The 21,769-nt window shown below is 43.3% G+C and overlaps 1 protein-coding gene across 3 annotated transcripts in view; it reads left to right on the top strand.

Annotated features, from left to right (window-relative positions):
- Positions 1 to 21,769, top strand: part of HTR1F (5-hydroxytryptamine receptor 1F) — a 3,723,175-nt gene that overhangs the window by 1,223,780 nt on the left and 2,477,626 nt on the right. The gene's annotated exons all lie outside the window — the stretch shown is intronic.

Here is a 21,769-nt window from a genome sequence, read left to right as displayed (position 1 = left end):
ACCTCCATCACTGCATCAGACATCACCCTATCCCGCTTCTGTATCAACCCAACCCCATCCCTCTATGGTCATCCCTTCTGGCCTACCAGCCCTGACCCAGATTGTAACTCCTCCTTCTTCAAACTTAAGCAGCAGGCTGAACTACATTCTCATCAATTCTGGATCCATTGCAAAAAAAGTCACAATATTTACCACATAATCTCATCATAATTTTCCCGACATCCTCTTCATCACCAAAACCTGGTTCTCCCAAGACTTTTGCCCAATTGTGCACAAAGCCTTCCTACCGAGTTACTAACTTATTGTGCAAAACAGGGCCAGCAGGGCAGGCAGTATTGCTATTCTTCACAAAGCCTCCCTTTTCACTGTGCACACTGATGAACAGGCCCATAACACAGACTGTGAAATCCTCTTTGTAAAATTCCTGTTCTCCCCCTCTTATACCTACAGCTTCTTGCTCGTCTATCTCTAGAATTGAAGCTTTGCAGAATCCCTAAGTGACTCCATGCATCCATCATGGTCTACCACCCTCACCTTACAGTATTAGGAGATTTCAACATCTGGTTCGACATGCCACGTAACCCAATGACCTGATAACTACTGGATAACTTTGACACCTTGCATCTAACACAGCTAGTCTCACAGCCAACCCACTCTGCTGGCCATACCCTTAACACAAAAAAAAGAAATTCATTGTTAGCCTATAGCAGTTTCCATCCTAAAGTGCTATTTGATAATTTGCCATTTGGGCAATTTTTAAGACTGAAACGTAATAGCAGAGTCAGAAACATTGTGCAACAATTTGATTGCAAGAGACTATCCTAGCAATATTGTGAAGAAAACGTTTAAGTGTGCTTCCAGCAGCAATCAGGGAGCTCTACTAGAGTACAAGAAAAAAGAGACAGCCAATATATATCATAAAATGGTATTTGTCAGTACGTACATTCCATTATCAAATCAAATTACCAAAATCATAAAGAGGAACTGGCACATTTTGTCCAAAGGAGCTAGTCAAATCTCAACTCTGACATGTGCCTTTAAAAGAGGTAGGAACCTCAAGGAATTACTAACAACTAATGATAGCTCAGTCTCAAGTAATAGACAACCTACTATTACTGAACAGTGGGGACTTAAGAAACTGGTTGGACATAGCCCTTGTGGCACCTGTAGATGTTCCCCACAGACCCAGAGGACCACCAGTGTAGACATTGGCCTATTAAAACCTTGGCAACAAAAGTGTTTTACCAATTGTAACACTATGTTGGTCTTTTACGTGATATGGTGTCCCTGTCGTAAGATATATATAGGGAGAACCTAGCGTAAATTAAAGAGCAGAGTAAGTTAACACAAGAGATGCATTAGGAATAAAGTTATGATGGCCCATATGGTTGGGCATTTCATTTCCAGTGACCATAATTTAAATGGTCAATATTGATGAAAATCCACACAGGCATACAAGTGCAGATAAGAAAACATTTCCCAGGGAAGAAATGAGATTGATCTTTCTAACCAAGAGCCATCTAACGGGTCTTAATGAACAATTTGAATTGTACAATCAGTTGTATTGACTGAGTCAGATTAGATAAACGAGATCAGAGATTTTGATTGAGCAGTTGTTGCTCAGAACAACACACTATACAGTGTAGCTTCGGATAGATATGTTACTGATGTAGGAGCAAGGTTACATGGCAGATTCTCTTCAAATAATTGCATTTTTTGTCCATCATTGGTGAAATTCAACAAGTGATGTTTCAATTACACACCCATTTTGTGATCGGTGTAAATGGATATTAATAAAGGTAGGTACATTTGCAGGACATTCAGTAACAGCTTACACCCAGCAAGTTATCTGCCCTTCTGAAGGGTATAATATCAGAGCAGAGGGTTGTAAAAGATGGCCAACGTGGTTACGGTGGATAAACCTGTGGTTCAGAACTAGAGAAAGGACTTAAATAATTGGTACAGCTGTGGCTCTGCATCATATCCAGTGTACGGATGCAGTGGCAGCTTTCGTACTTAATAGCTCAGTGATCTGGAGGTAAGCAGACTGTATAATGACAATGTTTGGTGGCATCTCTCGTTATCAATGCTTACCATTGTTTGAGATTCATGATTATGGGCCACACAACTATAATCACAGTATTGTTTATTTACTTTATACAAACGTTCCGTGTACACGAGTGAATGCGCAGCAGTATTGGGTGCCCCCAGCTCCATGCAGCATTATCACTATGTGACTATTTATATTTATTTATTTATGTAATTTATTTGTTTATATCGCTCTGGTGCCTGCAGGCATCGGGGCCAACATAAACACAGTACACTCTTAACATACAAGCCAAGAGACAACGGATTTCATAAGATTACAGATAGGAGGTCATAGACTAACTCAGGGAGAATTTATCTAAACAGGTGTGTCTTGAATTTTTTTACAAAAACAATTTATGATGGCAGGGACGTCATTTAGGGGTCGCCAGAGGTCGTAACTGCGACCTTTGAGGTCTCCCTTGCGACCTCTGTGGTCTCCCTTGCGACCTCTAAAAAAGAAAACAAAAAATATTTTTTTAATTTTTTTTTTTTTTTTTTGTAATGCAAGCACCTGGGCTGTGGCCGCACCATGTGGATCTTTACTTCTGGAGTGGCTGGCTTTCTTGTTCAGGCCCCTTAAAAAAAGAAGAAATATAAGAACAGGAGTGCTACAAGTCTAACACTTTCAGCACTGACCCTACATAAGAAAGAATAGGAATACCAAATAATGTGTCTTTCTGGAATTCTATACAATAATTGCTAGACTCATTAAAGGTTTATTTCAGGCACACTTCAGGGAGCGTGTCACGGATTTAGTCTGTTCTAAAATGCCTCAACTCAGCCTTTCTTTCATCCTCTTAGGTCAATAAATGAGTACCAACACAGGTTGGGTGATATTGGGTGTATATTTTTTCAATATAAAGCGCTTAAGCGTAAGTGCTATATAATAACACATCATTATCATTTGGTCATGGACGTCTGCTTGCATTCACAGTAATTTGGTAATATGAGCCTATACACACTGATCTTAACGATACATATGACGAACCATTTTTGTATGAAATGTATATCACATTATAGTGATATTGTAACCATATTTTTCATAGTGTACAATGCTATGTGATGCCACTTGCTGTTTTGTCAACGGGTGAAAGGTCGTGTTCCATCACTTCCTGCGCTATCACTTTGGGGCGGGGTCAAATGACATCACTTCCTGTGATGTCATCAGGGGGTCAAGGGTCGAGTGATGTCACTTCCGTTACCCCTGGCATTTTGGTGAAATGACATCCCTGAATGATGGCTCAAGTCTTATTTGTAATGGAAGGTTGTTCCATGAGGTAGCAACTTTAATTTGAAAGGCTTTGCCCAGTCCACTGGTTTTCCTGAACCTAGCGATTGCTGAGGTAGGCTGGGGCTTTCCCACGGTTACACCTGTGAGCCAGAGTCAAGGCCTTACATTGAATTTTGTCGTCTACTGATAGCCAGTCTAGGTTTCTCCTGTCTTCGTTAATGTGTTCCTTTTTCATTCTCCTTTTTATAATTCTCACAGAATTGTTTTGAATTTTTTGACACTTTGCAGCATGCCCTTTGTTTGCCACCAATGGCAGTGCATTTCCATAGTCCAATCTGGACAAAATGGTCGCTCTTGCAATTGTAGCGCAATTTTCCTCACTCAGGTAAGGGCATATTCTATGCAAAAGTCTTAAATAGTAGGAGCAGTTATTGTTGAGTTGCATAACCTGTGCTTCTGCGCTCAGTGAAGCTTCCATGTGAATCCCCAGAGTCTTAACTTTATTTGCGACTTTTATTTGGGAATCGTTCATTTGAAAAAGCTTTTATTGATGGCTTAATTTGGCCCTAACTTGGTTAGTCCTGAAGGCCATTAGTTCTGTCTTCTTGGCGTTTATGCACAACCAATTGATGTTCATCCAAATTTCAATTAGTTTGTAGAGTTTCTCAACATTAGCACTGTCCTGGGAATAATTAACACTTAGTTCAACCACCAGCTGGGTATCATTGGCGTAGTTCATGAAAAATACTCAGATTTTCTCGAGGACCACACAGGGGAACCTAATGTATAGGTTGAAAAGGAGCGGTGGTACACTTGCCCCTTGTGGTACTCCGCAGCTGATGGTCTCTTCAAATGAGAAATCATCCCCCCAGTGAACCTATGATTTCCTATCTGAGAGAAATGATGTGAGCCAGTAAATCGCCTCTTTGGAGCAGTTTGCTCCCTTCTCAATAGCCTGCTTTAGCTGGTTGTGATCAAGCAGGTCAAATGCTGCTAAAAGGTCAAGTAGTATGAGTAACCCGGTTTTCCCATTCTCCACTATGCTCAGCATGTGGGACTGGGGATTGTGCATTGCCGTTTCGGTATTATGTGCCGCACGGAAGCCACACTGTTGGCTATGAAGAACCTAATTAGCTTCCACAAATGTCTGAAGTTGGTTGGTGCCGAGCTTATCCAATACCTTTAGTGTGAAATTACAATTGATAATTGGTCTTAGGTTACCAGGGTCACTTTGATCTAGTTCAGGCTTTGTTTCAAAGGGTGTGATCATGACTGTTTTGATGTCAACCGGTACGTGACCATCATGAAAAGAAGCATTCACCATCTTGGTGAGTAGAGGGGCAAATATGTTTGCATTCTGTAGGATGAGTTTAGGTGGAATTATATTTTCGGCGCATGTGGTGGGTTTCATTCAGTTTTTCTTATCTTTTCTTCTGTTGTACTTTTGTGGAAATTGATGGATTCTTGTTGAAATGGGGACTCAGCTCCTGTGGCTGGATCTGCGTGACTTAGTGAAAGCTTTTGGGCTTCTCTTAGCACGTCCCTGCCTTTCCTGATTTTTTCTGTAAAAGCTTTTTGGACCTTATCACAGTCTTCACGGGACAGTGAAAAAGAATAAACTAACACCTTGGGCTTTTCTATTGCTTTAAGAATTTTAAACAGTTTACTGGTCGAATTTTCTGCTGATTTTCTTTGTTCATTGATGTAGTTCCTTTTTGTGTCACTGATGCATTTTCTATATGATTTTTTACTTTCTTTCCAATTCTCTTTATTGTCCTGTGATGGTTTTTTTGCCATTTATCCTCCCTTCTCCTTTTTTCTTTTTCAGCTCAACAAAAGTTGTGTTGAAGTATTTCTGGTGGTTGTTGTTGGGTCTTACAAGCTTGTTTTTTAGAGGGGCCTTTAGCTCCACTAATTGTTTTGCTTGAGATACACTATTGTGTAGTTGTGGACTCAGTCTACTGAGTCACATTCTGCCTTTACCCGTGGTTGAGTTTTGATTATTTAATGAACATGCCATTTGAGCACGATTCAGTGAGACAATGATACTGACATATCTTCGTTTGTTTATACTTTCAGCAACCGGTCGGCATGCAGTTGAATGATCAGCGTGAACACGTGTATCTTAAATATACAATATGACAGGGATGCTTTATTTTCAAACCGTAATGCTACTTGGGATGTAAGCATTTTTTTATGTACCACCATTTAACCATTGAATATTTATATTAAATGTTGATTGTAACAGCAGTCAGGGTGGCACACTCTAAAGCATGCTTATATGACCCGGTTCATTGCAGGTCTGGATAATATTCACTGTACGCTGCTAACTATCTGCCAGTACAGATTAGTTTAAAATCCTAACTATCCTGGATCTTGTGATGACTGATTCTATGGATTGATAACAATTTGTGAAGTTAATTTTGTTAGTATCTCCTCAGTTTGGTGAATGCACAGTCTAGTTAGACTGACTTTATTATATCTATAAAACCATTCATCCCCATGTATCCATGTCCTATTGTCTCTCAACAGACAGCACCAGCTAGATGAGGACATTGATATTCCTTCTATACCCTTGATTGATTACTAAAATATCAATTGCGTAAGTGTGATCCTTTTAAATAAGGTTTCAAATACTTTGTGAATCTATATTGATATTGCCTTGTCCGTGATTCATTAATTATATCACGTTGACAGCCTGAACTGTTAATTTTAAGTAGTTCAATATTTATGTGCATCTTTATATGTAGGTGAAGATAAGAAGTATGAACCGACTTCCCAGTATTTTTTTAAAAAGCTACACCAGCAAGATTACCAACACAAGAAACCCCTGAAGAATTTTCAATGAATTATAGAAAATGTGTCCAGTGGAAAGAAACATGTTGGGATCGTTCGAGCATTAACAATTAAGATTAGGCCATTGATGCAATTATATTTTGTTTGTCTTATGTTGATTTCTCTTGCAATATTTGATTATTTGTAATAGTTATTTACATTTTTTGATAGCTGTACACTTTCTTGTGATGATTTACTTTGTTGTTGTATTGATTAAGCACCACAGAAGGGTTACTTATTTTTCCAGTGTTTTATTTTTGTATTTAGGGTAGTCCAGCTGCTGTGTCTATCATTCATTGATTAGGTGCTGATTTCTTTCATATCCTGTTCTAATGATTTTTAACTGTGTTCAAGTATTAATACTGTTTTGTATTGATGAAGACGTTATAGTATTATACTAATACTGTTACGCTCACCTGGCTCACACAGGGGCGTCGGTCGGACCCGGACATCTGCGGTCTCCACCCACGTGATGCGTAGTGCAGTGATGACTGACTGGATCTGCCCTTCTAATCTTGTCTGCTTAACCCATAGAAATATTCTCCTGCAAGTGGAGAGATGGATTTAGCCACTTGTGGATTCAAGTGATGGCACCCTCACAGTCCTCCCCAACTAATCACCTCCGAAATGCCCTCATAGCAATCTCACCTTATATTCTTGAAAGATGAGCTATCCATCCTGCGTGGATTTGCAGGGGCGCGTCGATTCCAGTTACTTCACTGGTTTGAAGGCTCGGGAAAGTTCCGGAGAGTATTGACTCTGAGGTTCCTGGTGAGGACCAGTAAGTATTAAGTTCATAGAGTTCAATATGTCCGATGTGCACTCTTGTTCCCCCCTTCCTTTCTTATCTTGCAGCTGGCTCGTGAAAGGATGCTGTTGTGGCAGCTGGTGGCGCTCAGGTAAGAGTCTGTATTACCCGGCGCTGTCCGGTAAATGTTGCACGAGGAAAACGTGTTGTTTTGTCTCTCTTTACAGATGCGGCATGTGAAAATATGGAGAGTCACAAAAGGATGCCTCCGGTGGTAAATCAGGTAAGTCTATGGTGGTAAGAATTATATTTGTTGGTTCCCTCAGCTCACCTTGTGGTTTTCTTTTGTCGCCTAGTCGCCGAAGTTCGGCGAAGAAATGATGGAGACAGCGCCGACCCGAAAGATGCTGTGAAGACTGGTGAGTATGGCGCGGTGCCCGCGCTGGAGATGCGGTGGGTGCAGAAATGATGTTCTTTACAGGTCCGGAGACAAGAAGGATCCAGAATCAGGTGTGGAATAGAAATAAGTTTGTTTTCTAACCTTGTCCCTTTCTTTCCTCTTTGTTTTAGGAGCTCCGGATTCGAGGCGGGCGTGGCAGAAGACTGGATGCAGGCTGCAGGCACGGTGAGTGTTACGCTGCTGGATGCAGAATAATGCGAAGCGTGTGTTGCTGGTCGGGTGTGGTTTAAATAGCCTCAAAAGTAGTCCCAGGTAAGAAGTCCCTAGAACCACACCCGAGTAAAAAATAGTCCCTGTAGAAAAATAGTCCCTTTCAGGCTTCATGTTGGATTGGAGTCATTTGCAGCATGGTCTGCCTGAGCTAAGTAATGACTATGAGCCTGGCGCCTTAGGCGCCAGGACTGATTCCTACTATGAGCCTGGCGCCTAAGGCGCCAGGACTGAACCCAGATAGCCCCTAGCCGGGTCTGCTGAGGTTTCACTAAATTTCTAGATGCCTGCTCCCGGGGCTGATGGGCTTGGTCCGGATGCCTGGGGGTAGGCATCATGACAGCACTCCCCACCAAGGCCCCTCCTAAAGTTGTTCATCCCCTGGGCCCTGGTTTGTCTGGGAAGTTCCGATGGAATCTTTTCACCAACCGAGGTGCATGGACGTGGTCACTAGGTTCCCATGACCTTTCTTGTGGTCCGTAGCCCTTCCAATCGATTAAATAAAACAGTTTTGATTTAACCATCTTGGAGTCCAGGATATTTTTTACCTCGAATTCAGGTTCTCCATCTATCAAGATGGGGTCGGGTGGTTTGGTTAATCTTGTTCCTGGTTGAACTGGTTTAAAAGTGAAACATGAAAGACAGGATGAATGCGCATATTAGAGGGTAATTCCAATTTGAGGGCTACCGGGTTGTATAATGGCCTTAATAGTGTAAGGTCCCAAATATCTAGGGTTAAAAGTCCGAGTTCCCTTCAGAGGTATGTGTTTTGTAGCCAGCCAAACTTGATCCCCAATCTGGTATTGTGGAGTTCCACTTCTATGTTGATCAGTATTTTTCTTATATTTCTCTTTTGCTTGTTTCAAATGTTCTGTTGCCTCTTTAAAGGCTTGTGTAACAGTAGAATGCAAATGACTAACTGCAGGCATTTCTAAATGCTGAGACGAATCTAGTTCTGAGGTTCGAGGGTGATGTCCATATATGACATAAAAGTGGCTTTGTCCGGTTCCTGAATGTACAGAGTTAATGTATGCATACTCGGAAATCCATAAAATATCTTTCCAATTACTTTCGGTCTGGTGTAGCATGCAACGTAGGTACTGTTAAAGGGTCTGGTTGGTCTTCTCCATCTGACCATCGGTCTGGGGATGGTGACTGGTTGATAACCTCACGTTGATTTGCGCCAGTTGACAACATTTCTTCCAAAAATGTGAAATTAATTGACCACCTCGGTCAGAGACCAATACGGAAGGAAATCTGTGTGTTCGAACAATGTTTTCGAGGAACTCCTTGGCCAGAATTGAAGCAGAAGGTAATCCCTTTAGAGGAATAAACTGGGCCATCTTGGAAAAAAGATCCACAATAACTAGAATGGTGTTAAATCCATTACATGGAGGTAGATCTGTAATAAAGTCTAACGATAAGGTGTGCCATGGTGTAGGTGGAATATCCAAAGGTTGTAAGAGGCCAGCTGGTTTTTTCTTCTGACTTTTGTTTTGGGTGCAAATGCCACAAGACATTACAAATGACTTTACGTCTTTTCACCAGGTGGGCCACCAGAATTGTCTCTTAATTTTAGCTTCAGTTTTTGCGATACCTGGGTGTCCTTCCATCAGGGTGTCATGATAATTGGAGATGACTAGTTCTTGTAGTTCCTTGTGTGGTAGAAATAGTCGCCCTTGATAATAAGGTAGGTCATTGATGACCGAGTAGTCCGGACCTTTCTTCACCCAGTCCTGCAGGGCTGTTGGATCGAAGAGTTGTTGGATCTTTACTTGAATATCCTCTAGTGTCTGTAGAGTGGTTATGCCAAGAATTCTTTGTTCTGAAATTATAGGCACCGGTTCTGGGTTCGCATATGCTTCTCCCATCCCTATTCGGGATAAGGCATCTGCCTTACCATTTTTACAAATTGGTCGATAAGTGATCAAGAAATCGAACTCGACAAAGAAAAATGCCCATCGAAGTTGACGCGACGATTGGGCCTTGGCTGTTTTTAAATACTGCAAGTTCCGGTGATCGCTGATTACCGTAATGGTATGCCTGGCACCGAGAAGATAATGCCGCCAAGCCTTGAAGGTGGATTTGATGGCTAATAATTCTTTATCGGTAACCGCATAGTTTAACTCGGGTGCCGAGAACTTTCTGGACCAAAATGCTACTGGGTGAATTTGACCGGTTTCAGGATCCTTCTGGGACAGGACAGCTCCCATGGCTAAACTGGATGCATCAGTTTCAACTATGCATGGAAGTTCGGGGCGTGGATGCTTTAAGACAGGTGCAGACGTGAATTTCCCTTTTAGCTCTTGGAAGGCCTTTTCAGCTTCTTCGGTCCACAAGAAGCGTTTGTTTTTTCACAAAAGTGCTGTGATAGGGCGTACAACATGTGAGAAATCCGGAATTAATCTGCGGTAGAAATTAGCAAATCCGAGCATGCTTTGTACCCCTTTAACTGAACTGGGTGATAGCCACTTGAGGATTGCGTCCACCTTTCAAGAGTCCATTCGGACTCCTTTTGGAGTCAGGATAAATCCAAGGAATTCAACTTCCGTAGCATGAAAAACGCATTTTTCCAATTTTGCATATAACTTGTGCTGGCGTAGTTTCTCAAGGACTGCACGAACGTGCTTCACATGGTCTGATTCTGAAGAGGAGTACACTAGAATATCGTCTATGTATACAACAACACAGACGTCAATGAGTTCACGAAGGACATCGTTCATAAAATACTGGAAGGCTGCTGGTGCATTGCACAACCCGAAGAGCATCACCTGGTATTCGAATAACCAGTACTTAGTGCGAAAAGCAGTCTTCCATTCGTCGCCTTTCTTTACACGTACCAGATGATATGCCCCTCGGAGATATAATTTAGTGTAGATGCAAGCATCCTTTACTTGGTCTAGTAATTCGGGGAATAGAGGCAATGGGTATCGGTTCTTAACCGTGATCTGATTTAATGCGCGGTAGTCTATGCACGTTCTGAGGTCACCTTCCTTTTTAGGCACGAAGAACAAAGCTGAAGATGCAGGGGACTTGGATGGACGAATGAAGCCATTAGCAAGGTATTGGTCCAAGTATTTTCGTAGGTGAAGGTTTTCGGGTTCCGTAAGGGCATAGATCCTACTACATGGAGGTTGTGCACCGGGTATGAGATCGATTTGACAATCGTATGATCTGTGAGGTGGTAGGGTGTTTGCCTGTTCCTTTTGGAAAACATCCTGGAATTCTTGATATTCCTGAGGTAACTGCACGACTGGAGTAGCGACTGTGGCCAGGCCTTGGTTCAAGGGTTTTTTGGATAACAAGTATGTGCACAATCCGGGAAGGTTATTCTCTTCTCTCGCCAATCAATACAAGGATTATGTGTTTCCAAACAAGGTATCCCCAGTATTATTTGGAACTGCGGGGCTTTGATTAAATCAAACACAATAGACTCTCGATGCCCATCCTGACCCAATAGTGTCATCTCTGCGGTGGAATGAGTTACAGGCCCAGAGGCAATTTCAGTTCCATCGACTGTGGTGATGACATCCGAAGTGGTCTTTTTGCAGAGAGATAGATTCATCCTAGAAGCCAACTCGTGGTCCACATAGTTTCCTATGGCCCCGCTATCAATGTATCCCCTCACTCCGTGCATACGTGATGGCTGCCTTGGATCTATAAGGACCATTCGTATGATGAAGTGCGAGGTCTGAGTATCCTTCTTCAAGCTCGGCAAGCGGACCTCTACGCTTGTCGGGCGTGATCGTTTCCCGAATCCGGCTCTGTTTGATTTTCTCCTCCGACTACTTTTTTAGATGTTTTTATAGGGCAATCCCGTAGAAAATGTCCTGAGGCCCCACAGTACAGACACAATTGCATCTGCCGTCTTCTTTCTCTTTCCTTTTGAGTTAAGGGTCCCTTGACCCCCCCGATCTGCATCAGTTCTGATACATCTGTTCCTTTGAGGGTAACATTGGGTTTAACCAATACCCGATTCTCGAACTGAGCTCGATCAGCCTTTCTATTCTGAAGTCGGTGGTCTAACTGGACCACTAAGTCTATATATTCTGCACAATCCTGAGGTGGGTTCACAACTTGGGCCAAAACATCTTTGAGTTCACCCCGAAGTCCACAATGAAATAATGTAATTCGTTTTACCTCTGCCCATCCGGTTTACACCACTAACCTATTGAAAGTGGAGATATAGGTTAGTAGATCCTGGTTACCTTGTCGTAATGATAAAAGTTTGTTATCCAGGGCCTTTCCCTGTGAATGTCTGGCAAATAGTCTTTCCATGCTCAATTGAAAACCTTGAAAATCCCGAAGAAGAGGGTCATCCTGGTTAACTAATGGAATTGACCAATCCGCTGTGCTGCCACTAAGATATGATAGTACAAAGGCTACTTTGGTTTGTTCGTTCGGAAAAGCTCCAGGTCTGCATAAAAAGTGCAAGCGGCATTGGTTCATAAACACGGCAAACTTTTTTGGGTCCCCAGCAAAACGTTCGGGTGGAGCTAAAGGAATGCTCCCTGGTAGAACCACTTGCACAGGATTGCTCGATGAAACAGGAGTTGGATTCCCCCCGAGTCCAGGTAATGGTGTTTGCCCAGCTTGGTTTTGCAGTAATTGTCTAGCAAGATCATCAGTGCGCTCCTTTGACACAATCAGTTCTCTCCTGAGGGCATTAGTCTCTTGGCGCGCGGAGTGCACTTCTGCCCTAAATTCCCCTAACAATAGGGCTGGTTGGTCGGTTTCTGAGGTTTCCATAACGCCCGGGTGGGGATTTGTAGATAGGCTTCGCATTCTGTTACGCTCACCTGGCTCCCACAGGGGCGTCGGTCGGACCCGGACAGCTGCGGTCTCCACCCACGTGATGCATAGTGCAGCGATGACTGACTGATCTGCCCTCCTAATCTTGTCTGCTTAACCCGTAGAAATATTCTCCTGCAAGTGGAGAGATGGATTTAGCCACTTGTGGATTCAAGTGATGGCACCCTCATAGTCCTCCCCAACTAATCACCTCCGAAATGCCCTCACAGCAATCTCAACTTATATTCTTGAAAGATGAGCTCTCCATTCTGCGATTTGCAGGGGCGCGTTGATTCCAGTTACTTCACTGGTTTGAAGGCTCGGGAGAGTTCCGGAGAGTATTGACTCTTAGGTTCCTGGTGAAGACCAGTAAGTATTAAGTTCATAGAGTTCAATATGTCCGATGTGCACTCTTGTTCCCCCCTTCCTTTCTTGTCTTGCAGCTGGCTCGTGAAAGGATGCTCTTGTGGCAGCTGCTGGCGCTCAGGTAAGAGTCTGTATTACCCGGCGCTGTCCGGTAAATGTTGCACGAGGAAAATGTGTTGTTTTGTCTCTCTTTACACAATGCGGCACGTGAAAATATGGAGAGTCACAAAAGGATGCCTACGGTGGTAAATCAGGTAAGTCTATGGTGGTAAGAATTATATTTGTTGGTTCCCTCGGCTCACCTTGTGGTTGTCTTTTGTCTCCTAGGTGCCGAAGTTCGGCGAAGAAATGATGGAGGCAGCGCCGACCCGAAGGATGCTGTGAAGACTGGTGAGTATGGCGCGGCGCTGAGCTCGAGGTGCGGCACGTGCAGAAATGATGTTCTTTACAGGTCCGGAGACAAGATGGATCCAGAATCAGGTGTGGAATAGAAATACGTTTGTTTTCTAACCTTGTCCCTTTCTTTCCTCTTTGTTTTAGGAGCTCCGGATTCGAGGCGGGCGTGGCAGAAGACTGGATGCAGGCTGCAGGCACAGTGAGTGTTACGCTGCTGGATGCAGAATAATGCGAAGCGTGTGTTGCTGGTCGGGTGTGGTTTAAATAGCCTCAAAAGTAGTCCCAGGTAAGAAGTCCCTAGAACCACACCCGAGTAAAAAATAGTCCCTGTAGAAAAATAGTCCCTTTCAGGCTTCATGTTGGATTGGAGTGATTTGCAGCATAGTCTGCCTGAGGTAAGTAATGACAATGAGCCTGGCGCCTTAGGCGCCAGGACTGATTCCTACTATGAGCCTGGCGGCTAAGGCGCCAGGACTGAACCCAGATAGCCCCTAGCCGGGGCTGCTGAGGTTTCACTAAATGTCTAGATGCCTGCTCCCGGGGCTGATGGGCTTGGTCCGGATGCCTGGGGGTAGGCATCATGACAATTACATTTTCTACATACTGAGATTTTATATTAATAAAATTGTGAGCTTGAATATTACCGCAGTACGTATCAGAATTAAATGTTTTCTAATCCAAGTATTAGTATTCTGGAATGCTATTTCTGTCTTCTTTGGTTCCCTACATTGATGCAATTTACTCCCAGTCTTTATTTGTTTTGTTTGATTAATTAACAAGGTGTGACTGGTATGTATTAAAAACCTGGTGTCCCCCATTCTCATTTGGGTTGTTCCATACCCTAGACACAACCTTCATCAGACTTTCTCACCACACTACCACCATGCCCGCTAGTTTGGTCAGATCACTCTGACACCCTCTTCACCCTTTCATTGGTGGACCCACCTGCACCCCTGGCTGCTGCAGGGCCACTAACTCAGTCTTGCTTCTGGAAAGAAATCATAGTGACTCCTGACCGGACAGAGATCCTACTCGCTTCACTGACCTACACCCCCCTTTACACGGGTCAGATCACCATTTCTAACATCAATCACCAGCTGTCAGAAGCACTCAGCTCCCTCTCCCCCATCAGATCTTTCTCTAACAGACCAGGCCATTCACCCAGATGGTTCATCCTAGCCCTTAAAAAATTGAAAAACTTGAACCATATCCTGGAGCATAGATGGCTTGCAGACTCATCGTCATCCAGCAGTATGGCGCTATGCCTTCCAGCTCGAACTATATCACACAGAAATAAGCAAAGCCAAAAAATCCTACTATTGGAAAAGAATCTCCAAAGCCCAGCACCCATCGAGGGAACACTTCCAGCAGATCTCTGAATTCAACGCCTCTGCCTGCACCACAAACACTCCCAGACTCACCCAATCCCTCTGTGACTCTCTCTCAGACCACCTCCAAAACATAGCCCAAGAGAGATACAAATCCATCCTCTCTAAAATATCAATGCTATCTCCCCTTTTTCCCCCACCTCTCCCACGATATCAGAAACACCCAACATCCTCACACTTTCCTCTACCGTCTCACCCTCCCCAGGAATTATTCAGGCTAATATCACTGAGCCAGACATCAGTATCCCTTGTGGACCCCTGTCCCCACCTCTGCCAAAAGAAATCTTGACAGCCACCTTTGCCAGGGACCTCAAAAGATCCATCATCAACTCATGACTCACTACTAGTATCTTTGCAGCAGAATTGATGACCTCCTACATCAAACCCCTCCTCAAAAAGACCTCCCTCGACCTTTTTGTCCTGAAAAACTACAGGCCCATCTCAAACAACAACTGTATTGCTAAATTAAGTGACCGAGCGGCATGCACACAATTACACCTCTTCTCAGAAAGAAACAATATTCTTGACTCCGCTCAATGTGGCTTCAGACCTCTAAGAGGAACTAAATCCTGCTTTATATACATCTGGGACAGTCGTAAAGGATACTCAGAAGGTTGTGCCGTGTTAATCCTACTCAACCTCTCTGCAGTTTTCAACAGCAGTGGAATCATGAAGTAAGACACAGACAACAGATACACTTTTCCTAAAATAAATGATTTATTTCTTATTTTTTTAGGATGGAGTAAGGTCTAATTTGTCCTATTCTAAGATGAGATTTCCCTACCTAAAGAAACTAAGGATATTCAGTGTCATTAGGTTCAACTCAAAGGTCTGTATGTGCCCAAAACCTATACTTGCCGTCAAAACTAAAGGTATACAATGTGTAGGGATGTCAGCAATCAAACAAATAGTGTTCAAAATAAAGTTCTGAGCTTCTTCCAGTTCTTTGGATTGCATTTCAGCCCCTTCACAAAGTTCAAGTCGGTTCCATACAAAAGACCTCATGGGCCCCTTCCCCAAGTTCAATCAGAGTTGCATAAGGTTGTGGTGTTCCCTTACCCAAGTTTAACACAGTTCCAAAAGGTCTCTGGGTTCCCTTCCCCAAGTTCAACACAGTTCCAAACAGTTATCAGGGTTCTCTTCCACAAGAAGTAATCTGTTCTAGCTTCCAAACCACAGTCAGTTCTTTTGACTTTCAATAAGTATTCCAAACCAACTTTGCAACCTTTTAGACTTTTCAACAGTTTACTTAGCTTTCTCTTTTCTTGTATCACTTCAGTACTTGCTAGGCACAACAGCTTCAGTATCTTAACTTTCCTTGGTTCACTCCTAGTAGGGGTTACTCAGTCTAGGTGCAGTTGTCAGACCACATGGTCCACCCACTACAGGTCATGTAAATGATAACCCATGGCACTTTGTTATATTCACTTGTTCTCATTGGGCTTCCTTCCCAACACAGGCGCCCTCTTTGAACTTGTGCAATTGTCCACTTGCAGTTCTTTTTCTCCTTGGCATTTTCTTGCCATTCACTTTGTGATGGGTTTTCCTTGTCACCACCTTGCTTTCACACTTCACAATACTGCTTATCATTTGCTTTTCACTTGCTTCCTCAGCCCTTGTTGCTGGCTTTCATTTGTTTCATACTTTCACGTTGCCCATCAATGCTTTTTTTATTTTTCTTGCTTTCACTTTATACGAAATTGCACATCACTTTCATTTCACTTGTACGGTACTTTCATACATTTTCCTTAGTTCGGTATTTAATAATGCATGAAACACTTTGCAGCTTGTTTGGTATTCACAAATCTTTTCTTCAGTCTCCCGACCCTTTCATCATAAGGTTTCATCTAAGCGGCATCATCTTGTGTCCAAACCCAGTCCCTGGAGCACCCCGGCGTGACTACTCCCTATCCGTCACTCACCTGTATCCGGCAGCTCGTCTGGGAATTTTATGTTTTCTCCTCTGTGGTCTCTCGCTCTCCTTTCACTCGCCAGGATCTCTGACAAACAGTGCTTGCCTCTTCTGAACCTTCCTGCTGCATTTGGCAGCTCCCTGAGTCTTCTGTGTTCCCCAGCTCCAGCAGAGCACACACAGCATAGGAGTCTGCAGCAGGGCTCCCAACATTCTCACAACCCGTTTGGGCTTCAGCGTCTTTCTCACTCTCTTGCAGTGCTGTCATCCTTTTCACCAGCCCCTCTCCAGCCTGCTCCATTCCCAGGTTACTGCATCCTTTTCTCTAAGCTGGTTTCTTCCTCCAGGTAGGACTCTCCCTCCAAGCAGGTCTCGTCTTGCCCCTTACTTGTTTCTCCTTACATTAACCTGTAGCCTTTCAACTGGCTGCAGGTGTAAGTCCTTTGCGTGACCCCAATTAATGGGACTTGTCTAACTATGGTAGTGGTGTTTCACAGTCCTCTTTTTCTTCTCAGTACCAGAGTGGTGTGCACAAATGGAAGTGTGCTTTACTCCTAGTTGCTTCTTCTTCATCCCATCTCGAAAGCATATGAATGTGGGAGAGTGTGTGTGTAAGAAAGAGGGGCAGATTGAGGATAACCTACCAAGGTAGGAGGAGGGCAGGGAGCACTCTGACATGTTCCTGTATTAACAAGAGAAGGTGGATTTAGGTCTAAGCTGCTCACATAAGGAGGTGCCCTCCTGACTGATCTCTTTCTTGTCCCTTGATACTGATTACATATATGAGGTCATTTTCAATGGAAGAAAAAATGGGGTTTCATAGTACACTACAAATATTTCTGGGATGGAAGATTCATCGGTAAAAGGGAACTGGAAATATTGTGTCTCGTCTGAAGACATACTCTCCCCACTCCCCAAGATCCCTCGACCCAGGAGATCCTCCCTTGCATATCCACCCAGGTTCCTCAAATAGCATAGGCATCAGGTATGCAGATCTGAATTGGATATGCTCCTTCCTCTCCAACATATCTCAAATAGTACACATGCCCCTTTTCTCCTCGGCTCCCCTCCCAATCACACATGGAGTACTGCAAGGTGCCTGTCCTTCCTGCTCCTCTTCAACTACTACCTGAGCCTGTTATCTGTACTCATTCGATCATCCCATGGTATAATGCTACAATTATGACACCCAAATCATCTTAAGAGATCAAACACTGCATGATGGCCAACCACCTTCTACCCAATCCATGCAAAACAGAGATCATGCTATGTGGGAAGCTCTCTCTAGGCCCACATCCAACACATTGAAAAATCCTGTGTGCATTATGGATGCAAACTTAACTCTGTCATATCACATCAACTCTGTGGTAAAATGCTGTTACCTACACATACAAATCCTCCATTTCCTTTTTTCTTTCCTGACTTTCCCACCCAGAGTCTCTGTGATCATTGCTATCATTATTTCACGTCTAGACTATTCTAATGCCCTATACCTAGGGCACCGCCCCATCGCAGCTAAGAAAACTCCAATGAGTGCAAAACACTGCTGCAAGGCTACTCCCAGCCATAGGCCCCACAGAACACATCTCTCCCACCATCCGTATCCTTCACTGGCTTCCTATTGGGGCGCAATGCACCTTAAATGGGATGTGCATCACGCATCAAGCCTTTTACAACAAGGAACCGAAATGCCTGTAGCATAAATGTACACACTACAGGCCTAACAGAAATCTCAGATCAGTGTCAACACTTCTACTCATCATCCCAGTTACAAAATCCTCAGCACAACCATCCACCTCCTGCAACTCCCTCTCATTAACCATCCTCCACATTGAGGACCACCTCACCTCACCTTCAGGAAGGCACTCAAAACCTGGCTCTTCCCATCAGCACCCTCGCACACTTAGTCTGGATCTCAAGTCCAACTTCAGTGCTAACACCCACCCAGGCTCCCTCATGGAAAATTGGGTGCATAAGAGGAGTCAGTTAGGTGGAACATAGCACTCCTAGCCACGCCTCTATGATACGTACAGCAGGACTAAAACTAATATGCATGAGACCTCATTCACCAGACCCTCGTCGTACTGCATCCCACAGAGTATCCCATGGCCCATTGAGGAATTGGGTCCAGCTGTTCACAGAGCTATACCTTGCCCTAAATATGCATCAGCCTCGACCCCGAGCACTACGACCCATAGAATACAGCTGAGTCCCATGCAAAAATTCAATCCAGCTGCTCACATAGCGTTGACACAGCACCCGTCCTCAAACCTTTGCAATATGGACTGCTGCTAGAGACATAGCCATTTTCTACCTATCTTCAATTTGGCAATAAATGCCCAAACCCATTTTCCCACTCCTTTCATTGCATTACATTTCAACACAGACTGTGGTCTTATAAAGGACATTCACCCACACAGAGCTTCGAGGCCATAATAGACAGCAGGCGCTATATAAAAACCTCCCACCCCTTGACACCTGATGTCTGCACTTACCCATGCACTTGCCACATCATGGACGGAACTTACTTATTGTAATCATCTTTGCCATGTACTGCACTGTCCCTGCCCCGTTCCCACGCACTTGCGGGATCTGAATGACACCTGGTCTAGTAGGATCATTGTCCGCCCTCCCTTTGTTCCCCTTCCTTGCCTCGTCGTACCTTGAAAGACTTGTGTATAGGCGCGTTATAAATGCCATATCATATCATCATATTACCTAAAATAACAAAACATATTGGTGAAAGGAGATGTTAGGGTCATTGAGAAGTCATACCAATTGTGCAATGTACAGATTAAAGATCCCCAGGAAGAGTTTTGAGCATTGCCGTGCCTGTCCAGGAGGTAAGATGAAACCAGCTGAGAACTGTGCCTGAGAAGCTCATTGGGTTCATGAGTAGACTGTCAATGGGATGTGGTCAACAGGGTCAGACTCAGCAGAGAAGTTGAGGAAGACCAAAAAGCATGCTTCTCATTTGTCCATGATTTGAAGAGTATTACCTATGAATCGTGATACGATGTACTTGTATATGTTTTGTGTGTGAGGTATAGCTGAAAGCAGAGGTTGAACAGTCTTTGCAGGAGATCCTTTCATTTGATGTTTGACTGCTATTCCTCTCTACTTGACAACCAACTCACCGGGTCTGCTGGAGGTGTTTAAAATCCGATGGAGAGCGTGTGAGCACGTGCGTTAAGTGCACTTGGAAGCAAAGGATGAAGCAGTCTTTCTATGGAGATTCTTTCATTTTGGCATTTGACTGCTATTCCTGCCTACTTGGCAAACTACTCACGGGGTCTGCTATGCTAGAGGTGTTTAAAACATGTTGCAGAGCGTGTGAGCATGAACATAAAGCAAAGCTGGAAGCAGAATTTGAAGCAGTCTTTGCAGGAAATCCTTTCCTTTTGGCATTTGACTGCTATTCTTGCAGGTTGTTGCCTCCCCAAATCCACTACCACAATCTTAATATGGCAGATAGGGCCATGGAGAGGACCAACAGAATTACAACTATTGGACTCCATCATCTGGACCTATAAGACAGAATTGAAAGAAAGAGTCCTCGTGCCTTCTGAAAATTGTGTCCTGGAATACATGTGGACACAAGTCATTCATAAACCAACATGAAGGAACACATTTACTTTGGGAAACATGTCTAAAACTAGATCTAGCCCAAGATGGTTATGTATTGCTGACTCAAAGGGCTCTAGACATGTTATTGTACGACCAAAAAGAGGATTTTGTTTGGGGGCAAAAACTAATTTTAACCTTGAACTGTAGCCAATTGACGGTGATGCAGATCCAAATTATTTGTGTGTAACTGTTAAACAAACTCCAAAACGCTCTTGATTACTTTATATGATCCCCCAGAAGGCATCAGTACTTCCATCTTGCGCAAACAAATCATACCATGCTGCAGACAATGCTGGAGAGATGCACATCAAAGTGGCCCTATTCTCCTTGCTGGCGGTGTGAATGTTTATGCCTAAATCGAGGGGACGAGGATCAATTCCTTGATGAACAGGTCTTCGCGTTAAGCACTATCACTCCACGGGAGAAATATCAGCAAAAACTGCTACATAAGGGGAGAGTATGGACAGACATGCTGCTAGGCTTTGACCTACTGCCATGAATCCCAAGTGATAGTACCTCCCTGAAAACAGTCAAGACTTGGCGTAAAGGAAACTGCTTTTGAAATTTGGACTGCATTTTTGCCACTCACGATTTGCGTACACTGGTAAAAACCTATAAAATCAAATTCTCTGTCATGAGTGACCACGCCCCTTTAAAAGGTAGTGTTTTCTTATCATAAAAGTCTTGCTACTAGTGGAAGATCGAGGGAAGCAACATGTAATGTCCATGAAAATCAAGTTATATGGTCACAGAATATGGTTGAAAGTCATGCCCCTCCCACAGTGATGTTACAAAATAGTGGTTGGGACATAGGACAGACCTAAGCGAACACCCAAATGAACTGCAACTGTATCTCTAAATATGGTGCACAATATGACAGTAACATACATGTAATGCAGAAATGTTTACAATTTCTTTTTGCCAAATCGACAAAGTAAAAATTATCTCTCCTAAAAGCAAATATACATGCATTAGAGTCCTACCATGTAAATAAAAAAAACTGCCTAAGGAAATACACGTGCACTTTACATAGAGCAAACTGGAGAGCCCTAAATATTATCATAGCACATGATTCAAAACACATCTGGTTTTGGTACTGAAAATATTTCTCTGACCAGAAACACAAAGAAGTCTGTTGTATAGTAGAAGAAGTCTGCTGCAAATTCATCAACAAGCATTTTTGGGTGGAGTCTTCTGCCGAACAGGTCTTCACCACTGTTAGTCCTAATATTGACAAAGATGCAATAATCTTTGATACAGAGGACATATTGGGAAAGATATGTGAATTCAAATCATCATGGTGCACCTGGGCCTTAAGGTTTGGCAAATATAGTTTATAAGGAGAAACCTTAACTAAGGGCTGAGATTCTGAGCATATTGCGTCAGCGAATAATGAGCACTACGTGATTCCTAACAGTTGCCGCACCTCAATCCTGATACTTACCCATAAGAAGGGCAGCCATGCTTACCCATCAAGTTTCCTTCTTCTTGCCATGTTAGACACAAGCAGTAAGATCTTTACTTCTCTCTTATACCAAAGGCTGTCTACATGGGCAGAATCTTTGGCCCTTATAAAATGGCAACAGATTGGCTTTCGAAAGTTTTGTAATATGACATTTGGAATGTGGACTCGGTACTCATTAACAGCTGATACGAAAGTCTATTCTAGGACTTGTCTTTATATTTTCTACATAGATTATTCCGGTACTTTTGATCA

Source organism: Ambystoma mexicanum, chromosome 7p (assembly GCF_040938575.1).
Source record: "Ambystoma mexicanum isolate Mex_15411 chromosome 7p, UKY_AmexF1_1, whole genome shotgun sequence".
Taxonomy (NCBI): Eukaryota; Metazoa; Chordata; class Amphibia; order Caudata; family Ambystomatidae; genus Ambystoma; species Ambystoma mexicanum.
This window is presented reverse-complemented; position numbering and strand designations above follow the sequence as displayed.